General features: G+C 32.8%; 1 long non-coding RNA gene across 1 annotated transcript; it reads left to right on the plus strand.

The window, feature by feature from the left end:
* Nucleotides 1–4,105: 4,105 nt before the first annotated feature.
* LOC136276499 (uncharacterized) lies at nt 4,106–9,800 on the plus strand. The gene is made up of 4 exons (XR_010714973.1): nt 4,106–4,239; nt 5,355–5,440; nt 6,383–6,478; nt 7,210–9,800. It is a non-coding gene; the product is annotated as an uncharacterized lncRNA (long non-coding RNA).
* The last annotated feature ends 1,699 nt before the right edge of the window (nt 9,801–11,499 follow it).

Consider the following 11,499-nt stretch of genomic DNA (forward strand, 5'->3'; position numbering starts at 1 on the left):
CTCGACGTGTCGCTGTCGCTACTAACGTTCAGGGGTAAGGGGGCGCTGTCAGAGCTTGCTTGACTCTTTGAACTTTTGTCGTTTTCTGCCAGTCGCTCCACAGAGGTTTGTAATTGCCGTACTATATCTGTGAGTGCATTCAGTGCAGGATGATCTGTCACTCCAACGGATCCGGAAGTAGTTTTAATTGGTACTGGTATTTGTCTCGTATAGTCCTGGCTTGCCATTACAGGTTCAGAAACTGCAAGATGGGTTGTAGGAAAACCAACATAGTCGGGACGTTGTGCAAACTCTGTCATTGAAGCACAAGCTAAATTACTCGCATAACCTGCACATGAACTCACAGGCACTGAACCTGTAAATGAGCCCACAGGTAAATGGTTATTTTGACATCTGATATGCGACCACGTTGTTGTAACAGCACTGCTGGTAACTGTACTCAGGCGAGAAGCAGAATTATAACTTATGGGGGCGAAGCTTTGGTCAGACCACAGGGGTTGGTTTGAGGAGGCAGGCACAAAAACTGAACTCTGAGTTAGACCTGAAGTGTACGTATTGGTAGGTAACCTAAGCATAGGACCAGTTTTCTGCATCACGGAAGGAAGTGCAGGTGTCATATATGGAGATGAGTTTATTTCTGGGTATGATCCAGTCTGCATGACTCTCGTGTCTGTTAACATTATCTCAGGACGACCTGTACATGAACTCACTGTAAATGGAACAGTATCTGAGCTCACAGGTAAAACTGTTGTGTGATGAGCTGGTCTACGTACGCTTATGTGATCACGCTCTGACATAATTGTGCAGGCTTCGGTATCTGGCTGATTAACTGTGCTCACAGCCACTGAGACTGTACTTGAGACGGCATTTGTACATGAAATTGACCCATCGCCCGTAGTATAGGCAGATTTACTCACAAGTACATTACTTGCGTTTGAGTTATCTGGTATACACGTAGGTGCTGACTTTCCTACGTTGAATGATGTTTCCAAATTGTATCCTTGGCTCTCTTGATCGATAGTTTTACATACAGTATCTATTTCTGTTGCAGAATCAACGGGTGAACGAGAAATTCGTGACGCAGATCTGGACTCCTGTAAAGCACGTCTGTTTCGTTTGCTCTTCCGACCAGCCATTTGGATGATTTTAGATTTCTTTCACTGCACGAAAAGTCGCGTTTAATATAATTTTATAGATTCGTTTACCAAATTATATTTCTTGTTTTTAATATAATTTGTGTATAACGTTATATTATATGCAAAATATAATGTCATTTACTTGATTGGATTTTATAATAAAGTATAATTAGATTTAATGCGATATACAACAAGAATAATGTAGTTTAATAGAAAAAATTATACGTTTCGTTTAAGAAAATTGACATTCATACGTAAATACATCTATACATAAAGTTTATTAATGTTTCTGGTATTCAGGAAATATATATGATAATTAATTTGTCATTAATATGTTATTTTATACAAAATAAAATGCTGTTTACGTACTCATTATTGCAAATACACAAAATCGTCTATATGTATCAAAGTATCTGATATTATGTTCTGATTTAATCATGGGAGGGGTTCGAGACGGTAAACACAAAACATCCTAATGATTATTTTTTCAGACACGTATAAGTAGATTAGATACAATATACAAAAAAAGAATAATAAAGTTTAATAGAAAAAATATATAACTATGATAATTTTCGTTTGATCTTTATATGTAAATTTGCTTATACTTGAAGTTTAACTAAGTTTGATTTGCATTAAATATACGTGATAATTAATGTGCCATTAATACATCTTTCATTTAGAATAAAACATTGTTTATACACTAATACAAACAGACAAAATATTATAAAGCATCCAATATTACTATATGCTGCAGCTCTGAACTTACATGTACGTGGAAGGGGTTTGGGACGAAAAAAAACCCCACTAAATTAATCACTTCAAAGAAATATTTGATTTGTAGTAAAAAAAATAAACAACTCTCAAAGCAAGTAAAAAAGATTCAGGATGAGAGAGAGAGAGAGAGAGAGAGAGAGAGAGTTTGTTTAACCTCAGAGTCTACGCGCATGCGAATCAAATTAAGCCAATCAAAAATCGAGAGAATTCTGAACCCGCCAAGCTGCGTTTGAGATAACATGTCGGATTCGAGAGAAGTAGCGAAGTAGATCTATCAGAATTTAGTGCTCTTGGACTGATGAATCATCAGATTCGTACATCGACGAAATCTTTAGGAATACATCCATTGTCAAGTGCCGAAAGGGAAGAAAAAGTCACCACCATGTCAAGCAGGTAGAGCGCTCGTGAGAAACAAGATGGCGAAACAGTCCCACAACGTCACACATGGTCAGTCCTTTGCCTCAACTTCTGTTCTTACATGTAGCAGCACCTTGGAGAAAGGTTCGCCGGCCAGTAGTACCAGTTGTTTAATAGGTATGGTGGTGATTACGGTATCGATAAACAAGCGTCCCATTAACACATGCTCTTGTAATTTTATAGTTACTTCCCCTTGTGAACATGATTATTTCCCTTGTAAGAATTACAGTCAACTCGTAACCAAACTGATTTGTAATCAAATAGTCGGATAGTCCGAGTGAAAAATAACTTAAAATAACATGATTATGCCCACAGTCATAACTTTTTAATATTGATATTCATTTAAATAAATATTGTCGGGTATGTAATATTATCAAATTACCATATATTATCTACCGGTATAAGTATTTGTACTCACAGATGCTTGGGGACGGGACCCCCAACCCCCATATTCACCCCCTCCCCCCCCCCCCCCCACACATTCACAAGTTATTTTTTTACCATTTGACACCTTATGAAATTAAAGAGACCATCATTTCCAGCCGGTCAGTACTTTTTCAGTTATGAGCCCGTCCTATGATATCACGGTAGTTATATTATTTTGTCAAAAAATCTATCGATACGAAAATATTTCCAGAAACTAATGTTTTGTGAGTTTATATACCTCAGTAATGTTTAACGTGTCTGTTTACAATGTCTAAAAATATTCCGACGTCAAATGTCAATTTCAGCGCGTGCTACTTTAAGTAAACAGAAATACCGCGATACCATAGAACCAGCGATATGATAGAAACAAGTATAAATAATTTAAGGATTTCCTAGCGAGGTGTCAAATTTTACAATATGGTGTCTGCTGACATTGCAAAGTCTTTGCTTTTTATACCAGGGGTATATATTTTATTTCTACATAGCTTTTGCGTTAATTGCGTTTTTTAAATGTAGCATAAATCAACATATGTAGTTAAAAATAAATGATAAAAAAAAACTCGAGAATGGAGAGGGGGGGGGGAGCAATGATTAAACACACAAGTTTCAAATTTAATCAATGTTGATTATAATTTGTCCCAAGTTATTGCTTCCATCACTTTTTGATGATTTTTTATAAAAATACACCTACACTCAATTAGAAGTACAGTTGAAATCGATGAAATGGAAAATATATCCAAGATATCTCCATTCATTTTTCACTCATAAAAGTTCACAGGAAGGTAAATAAATTTCTTCCGGAAATTTATAATAGGAAATGTCTACATCTTTTCACCATCTGGAAATCACTTGGAATATATACCTTGCACAATTTTTCAACGTTATCCAGGCTATTTCATGGCTGGTGCAATGAAAAATCCCCATAGACTATTTTGAGTTGTATATTGAGATCTGAAGGGCCAAAAGCCAAAGGGGTGTTTCAAAACAGATAATCTGAAGATATTTCATATCTATTTTGAGGATGAACATAATTTGAGCACATAGGTATTTATGATTATCAGAATATCAAGAAAAAGTGAAAGGAGAAAAAACTCGGGACAGAGTGTAGCTATTAACCAAGAATTGCTACCCATTATAGTCACAATCTGTGACCTATTGATTAAGAGTCGGCTTGGGTATACGAGTCGGTTTGGGTACGACTTGACTTGATTCCCCTTTGAGGTCTAGAATAACTCTTCAATGCCTGTATTTTGATTTATTTTCACTATTTTGATGAATAGGACCAGCATCGTGGCCTCTTTTCAAGTTGAGAAAGATTGAGTTTCAGCAGGAAAAAATCTTGGAGGGGCACAAGAAAGATTGAGTTTCAGCAGGAAAAAATCTTGGAGGGGCAGAAGGAAATCATCGCTAAATACTCTCTGAAAGTAATCCATCGCAAAAGAAAGGAAATAAGAAAGTTAAAATATGTGTTCCCAGCGAAGTACATGTAAGTATATTTGATGTCAATAAAATATTGGTTTAACATATAACCGCAAAAAAATATAGGGATGGGACAATACACTAGTGCATCACAGTATATACTTTGACGATATTTGGATTGATACATTTACCATTAATACAGCGATACCGTAGCGAACTTTTTTTTTATTTTCCAAAAATATCCGAGCTTCATATATCAGCTATTTTAAGTCCGTGCGCCTAATATGAAAGTACAAAAATGGCAGAAAACCTCGTAAAGTTGTCAAATCGAAGCTAAATCTGGAGTGTGGAAAACTTTCGGATTACTTGTTTATGAAAAGTAGTGAATACAAAACGAAAGTAATTTGTAAATTGTTCAACGTTCATTTTAAATATAATGAAATCACTTTGGACATGTGGTAATACATAGACAGATTCAATTAATTTTAAGCCCTTATTCATGTTTTCATTAAGTTGCAATGTATCGTGATATGTATCATATCGCATCTCATGTATCGTGATTTGTACCAAATCTGCTAAGTAAAGTATCGTCCCAGCCCTGAAAAAATTCATGACTGAATTGAAGCTGCAGATTTTTTTTTCAATGACTAATCTATTGTAGCTTTTTGTTTAAATGTTTTTTGAATTAGGTTTTGCTGGAATCTTGTTTGGGGGGGGGGGGGGCTAAGAACTAGTGGATTGTGTGGTATATTCTCTGACAAAAAACAGGAATTAAAACAGTAGGCTTCATCTGAACACAACATTTTACAAAGCTTTGGCCTTTGGCTAAAATAAATAAAAGAATTGGGTGATAAAGCCTTTCATTTTTGTTGTACACCTGATTTCCACACCTAAAACTCATGATGTTCTGTATACCTTACTGATTTTTTTTTTTGCATGTTTGAATGTAATATTGCTGAGACATAACATACATATATTTGATAAGCATAAATGTTGTGACTGGCTTGTATATTAATATATAATTATTCAATCATTTGTACACATCTTAAATTTTTGTTAATTGTATTATACAGGCTTATACTGTAATGTACATGTGGAGCGTATTGAGAGGAGTTATCTCAATATCAGCAACTATATAATTGTATGGCCTTGGTATGATATTTTGTAAATGCATACTTTCAGATTGCTGTGCATGATGGATACTCCCATGGAATTACCCTAGGATTGTAGTGAAAAATGAAATCTGATGATGGAAACCAAATATTGAAGTAAAACTTTTTAAAGAATTAATAACTTAGACCACACCAATAAAAAAATTTGTTTGCAGGGTTCGACACTAACCTTAGTCCGTTAGTCACAGACCAATAGATTTTCATACGGATGAATAAAATTTCTGTCTAGTCTGTCCGGTCAAACTAATAAAAAGTTTTGCTTAAAAAATGTGTAAATTAACAATGTGTGATTGTCGACATTTTAATGGAAAACCCTGACTGTATTTTTATTATCTAGCATATGATACATTGCAGTGATTATAGAGTTACCGAGCGAAAACAAAAGAGGTATTGCAGGATATTATGGGTGACTTGATTATTTCTTTGCCGTAAGGGGATGTCGGAGAAAATTAATAGGTTACAAGCGCACGTGTTCACAACAACAGCTTCGAAAGGGACGCTTATGTGATTTAAAAAAATAAAGGTGAAACGAATCTCCTGCGAGTTGTTTAATTTAAATGAATTGTTTTACGTTAAATAATTTGTGATAAATTGCTTATTATTTTAAACAGATTTTTAAAGAACTTAGACAATGAAAAGAACAAGGTAGCTCATAGCCTGGATCTAATTTGCATAGATCTATTTATAACATCTGTAATGGCGGCATACACCTAGTACACAGAGATAGTGAATACGCAGCTCATTGCTATGTACTGCATAGCACAATACAACTAAACATGTGCAACACCTGTAAGAAAAACATTATAGTGTATATTAGGCACCCCTTTCTTACAAATGCTATTTAAAAACTCCATACTATATATAAGGCAAATACGGTAATGCTTTTTTATTTATTTCTGACGGGCACATAAAATTGCCTGCGGACTAGTTAAAATGAACAGGCACTAGTCCGGCTGGACTAATGCATAAAACAGATAGTGTCGAACCCTGTGTTTTTAGAAATAATATTATAATTTTTGTTGCAATGTTATATTTTAGATGCAATAAACAGATATTTCCTGTCTATGCAAGATAAAGGAAGGAGAGAGTCGATTCTTTCAAGAAAGGAACGGATCTGTATCAAAGGAAACAAGGGTATGCCCAATTATATGCACTGCATGTTTTGAGAGTCTAGACCATACATATGTTCAAATGTCCCCGTTTACAACTGCCAAAATCATGAACTTGTATTGAAGTTCTAATTTATGCTGTATTATATACAGTGACTGTTCCATGATTTAACTTACCTTTTGATATTAATAAGAAGTTTTGATGTATAAATCGCATTTGCAGATAAGGCAAGAATTAACAGAAATGTAAATACTTGTTATTATGCCCCCTTCAGACAAGGGAGGGAATACTACATTGCTGTTGTTGATCGGCCGGTCCACCAACAATTTCCTTTAACGCAGAGGTTGCTCCTATTGATATGAAATTTGACACACAGATTCATCATAATAATATTTTGGTCAAGTTTGATTTAGAGTCTAATTGAGCAATTTTTGACTTGGATATGGGAAAATCCCAATTATTTGCTTTTTCGTTCATTTCTTTGTATAGGTCTCCAAGGAAGAAGGGGACAATTGTGTTTCACAAATATCTCTTGTTTTTTGAAATATAAAGTCTCATAACTGCAATGGTGTGTGCAGACAAATTTTCATGATGCACAAACGCCTGTTACTCCTTTTTCAAAAAACAATGATTTAATGCTTAAATAAATTGTCTGAGGAGTTTAAAAGAAAAGCCTGAACATTTTACAATGTTGGCTTTTTAAAGGCAATATGTGTGTATAACCATGTGTATTTATGTGTGTATATATGTTGTAGAAAATGGAAGTTATACTATAGACAGGCTGTCAGGCTGTATTTAAACAAAAGACCTCCTGGGATGAGGAGAAAAAGAAACAAGTAGAACCTGTATTTCTTGTCAAGTACTTGATGATGTCATCAGAATATGAAAATGATTGGGAAGATGACACAATATATGAAATCACATCTCTAAAGTGGTGCTCTGACGAATGTTTAATTGGACACCAAAAGTTCTGCTCTGAAATCCAAATGTTCAAAAAGGCAAAGTATAAGACGTATAAGGACCAACAAAGAATCATCTAGAGACAAACCAGAAAATATATCAAATGAACAGAAATGGGCCATTTGAGATTTTTAAAAGAGTTGCTACTGTCATGTATAATTAGCTCACCTGAGCTGAAAGTTATTATATGGTTTTACTGATATGCAAGCATTTTGACATATACATTGTTGATTGTATAAAATTGTTAACTCCGTCCCATTGGCAATTTTTGTTTCTCGCAAGAGGTTCATATTTTGATGTAGGTTTATTATCCATGTATAAAGAGTTGTTTAACACTTCTTGAGAACTGCAAAGCTCAATATGTGATATGACTGTAAAATCATTGCAAAAAAGCTTGATGTATTGTTGTAGTATGATGAACCTAAAAATATGCTGGGTATTTTTTTAAATACAGGATCTGATATTACTTGTTCAACTCATACTGTTATATAAAAGAATATTCATTGTGTATTTTTTTATTGTTGAATTTTTTTTATGCTGATCAATTACAGATTAAATTTGGCCATTATGATTTTCAATTTTTGTCATATTGGCATGTAACCAAGTCATACTTTTTTTTATCTCAATTTATTTACAAATATGTTTAAGTTTATTTCAAGTAATTAGTGCATTCATCTTTATAGCATAATAGAACTGAAGACAATAGGAAGTTATTTATTTTTAAAGGGAGCTCTGTTGGCAGTTAGTTGCAGATCTTGATACCCAAGTAAGAGAAAGGTGGCGTCTCTGACCGATCCTTTTGCTCTTGCTTGTGGGCGAGTGAGGCTTCCCTGTCAAAGGCTTGTATAAGTTTAAAATCGTAGATCAAATTATAAACTGAACACATATATGAGTGATATAAAGTGGTTATTTTAATGAATATTTTATCATTATTTGTTTCTTTTGTTCTATGTAAAGAGTTAGAGACTAGATTTTTGATAATTTATTGAGTAAAGAGTAGTTTTTATGGACATCTAGGCAGTTATACCGGACTTTTTGTATGTATATCTTTCAGAGCTTGTTCCTGAAACTTGGGCGTAGACTAGAAAATTTATGGAAAAAATACAATTTTTATCTCAAGTTATTTTAATCTACATATTTATACAAGTTTCACTTATATAATTAATTAGCTTAATTAGCTCTATAGTGAACAAAATTTGTTGTTAAAAATATACAGGAGACAATGCAAGAGTGTTTTGAAAGGGCTTTGCTGGCAGTAAGTTGCAGATCTTGATACCCAAGTAAGAGAAAGGTGGTGTCTCGGACCGATCCTTTTGCTCTTGCTTGTGGGCGAGTGAGGCTTCCCTGTCAGTTTCTTACAGATGCAAGAAATAAACAAGACTTGATAAGACATTTCTGAGTAAAATATTGGGGAAACTGTTTTCTTTTTATGATAAGTAAGATTGAGTTGAATATTTATAGTGTCATAACTATATTTTACATTCTGTACATGCATATGCCAGGTCTTATTTCAGACCTTAATAGGATAGACTAGAAGAATTTTTATTGCAAGTGAATTTTAAGCAGGAGACAATGAACAAGTATTTTTAAAGGGCTTTGCTGGCAGTAAGTTGCAGATCTTGATACCCAAGTAAGAGAAAGGTGGTGTCTCGGACCGATCCTTTTGCTCTTGCTTGTGGGCAAGTGAGGCTTCCCTGTCAGTTTCTTACAGATGCAAGAAATAAACAAGACTTGATAAGACATTTCTGAGTAAAATATTGGGGAAACTGTTTTCTTTTTATGATAAGTAAGATTGAGTTGAATTTTTATAGTGTCAAAACTTTTTTAAATTTTGTACATGCATATGCTTGATCTTATTCCAGACCTTATTAGGATAGACTAGAAGTATTTTATTGAATTTCCATGATTTAAATTTACCATTTCGCCAAATTTTGATAATCAAATACGTTATTGTTTGCATTGGAAGTTTGTGTAAATTAAAATTACTTTATATATGTTCCAAAATGTTAACTGAATAGTTTGGTCATTAGAATATGTATTTTTCTTTTCTGTATAATAAATTTTCAATATTATAATGTAAAACCTAAGGAATTTTTTTTTAAATCACATGAAGTGTTTAAAATTAGAGATTAGAGATGCACATTTACATCCTATTATTGAACAATTTGTTCATTCAATTTAGTATAATTTGGTATTTGTATGCATCATATATATAAATGTATGGGGGTTTTCAATGCTATTCATATAATATGATTGTTAATATATATCTTCTCTGAAGTGGTTTTCATGGAAACTCTTATCTATTTGCAGTTATGAACTATAGAGTATGTATGTAGTATGTATGTTTCTATGAAAACATGCTATTTTCAAAATACATGTACTAGGAAAGAGAACAAAAAAAATTGATTACTTCAGTATTGTCAACTTTTCTTTATCCACATGCATTATATAGAAAAACTGACTTTGTCTTGTAATTTATGTTGTATATGAAAATACGCAAGTTAAAATAGAATTTATTTGCAGACCATGCAGCAATTTTTATGGCTCTGTTGTGTTTTTATTTCCTACTAGTCCATATAGATTCCATTATTTCCATTTAATGTGTATTAGCCTGCATTTGCTTAAGTCAAATGTGCATTTCACAATTCCAAATTTGGACATTTTACCTAAGTAATTTTTAAGAACTATATCAGAAATTGTAATGGCATCCATTCCATATGTATCTGATCATGACGTATATATTGTAATTTTCTAAATTGTGACTTTTATGCTTAAAACTTTGAAATGTTTTGCTCTGTAAGAATACATGTATTTTTTTTTTTACATCTTTGAGACTTTAACATGCAATAAAATCGAATCTTAAGTGGACTTGTGTGTGATTTTAATTTTCAAAAATGATAGCAAAAACAATTTAAAAAAAAACAACTTGATGTTTGAAGTTATATAAAGATGTATGCGGTGGTATAATTATTTAATTAAACGAAAATAATAATGACTTAAAGTATATACAATTCCAGTTTATATTGGCAGGTTTAATCAAAGTATTATCGTCGCATAAACAAGAGGTATAATGTAAGTCGATAAAAGCGTTTATTTGAATGTTTTAGGAAGTTTAAGATATCCGTATATAATTTAATTTTTGACAGTTTTATAATGTAAAATGTAAATTAAACGAGAACAAATAATGAATTAAAATTCAACATTAAATTTTATTAACCAAACAAATTTAATATATCCATTAAACTTAATTTTTTTAGCATCTTTAATGAAAATTATACGTTTTATATACAAGAGGTATAATGTTAGTTTACGGAACACTTAAATCTGTACGTATGAGTAAGTTTACAATTTTTCCGACATTATTAAATTTGTTCTTTTACGGAATCCAGTAAACTCATATTAAATGCTAATTATTATTAAACGTTTTCGGGCACACAATATGTAATACTACATACTTAAATTTTAAATAATCGTAACGTTTAAATTGCATTTAAGGTGAAATTAAACGCGACTTTTCGTGCAGTGTTTGTTTTAACGAATTAATAAATTTTTGTTTCTCAAACACCAAGACAGAGCGTTGTTATGATTCGATCACAGGACCCGTAAACTTTAAACAGATCCCGCCGTGGATGCCAAAATTGTAACGCTCGGAACGCTTGCCTTGTGTTGAGAACAAAACGATGTAAAGTTTATAATTTATTCAACCATAAATAACATGACACAAATACATGTAACAACGCCGTACAAAAAGAAAATCAGACAAGTCTCAACCCTTGGGACGATGGCAAAATCGGTACAATTACCGACACAATATTATATTCTATACGTAAAATCCCCCGACCAAAATAAAACTTAAAGGCTCTCGATAAAATACGAATTAATATCTCCGCTACTAGTTACAACTACTAGTATACAGCGAAAATATTCCCTAACTCTCTATAAATCGAAATAACTAGTACTGAACTAGTAAATATGAATTAAACTAGCACTATCACTAGTAATAATAATTAATTAAACCCTATTACTATAAATGTACTTCAGTCACTTAGATACTGAAATAGTACGCACCTTATAATATGCTGCAA

The sequence above is a fragment of the Magallana gigas genome, chromosome 6, assembly GCF_963853765.1.
Source record: "Magallana gigas chromosome 6, xbMagGiga1.1, whole genome shotgun sequence".
Lineage (NCBI taxonomy): Eukaryota > Metazoa > Mollusca > Bivalvia > Ostreida > Ostreidae > Magallana > Magallana gigas.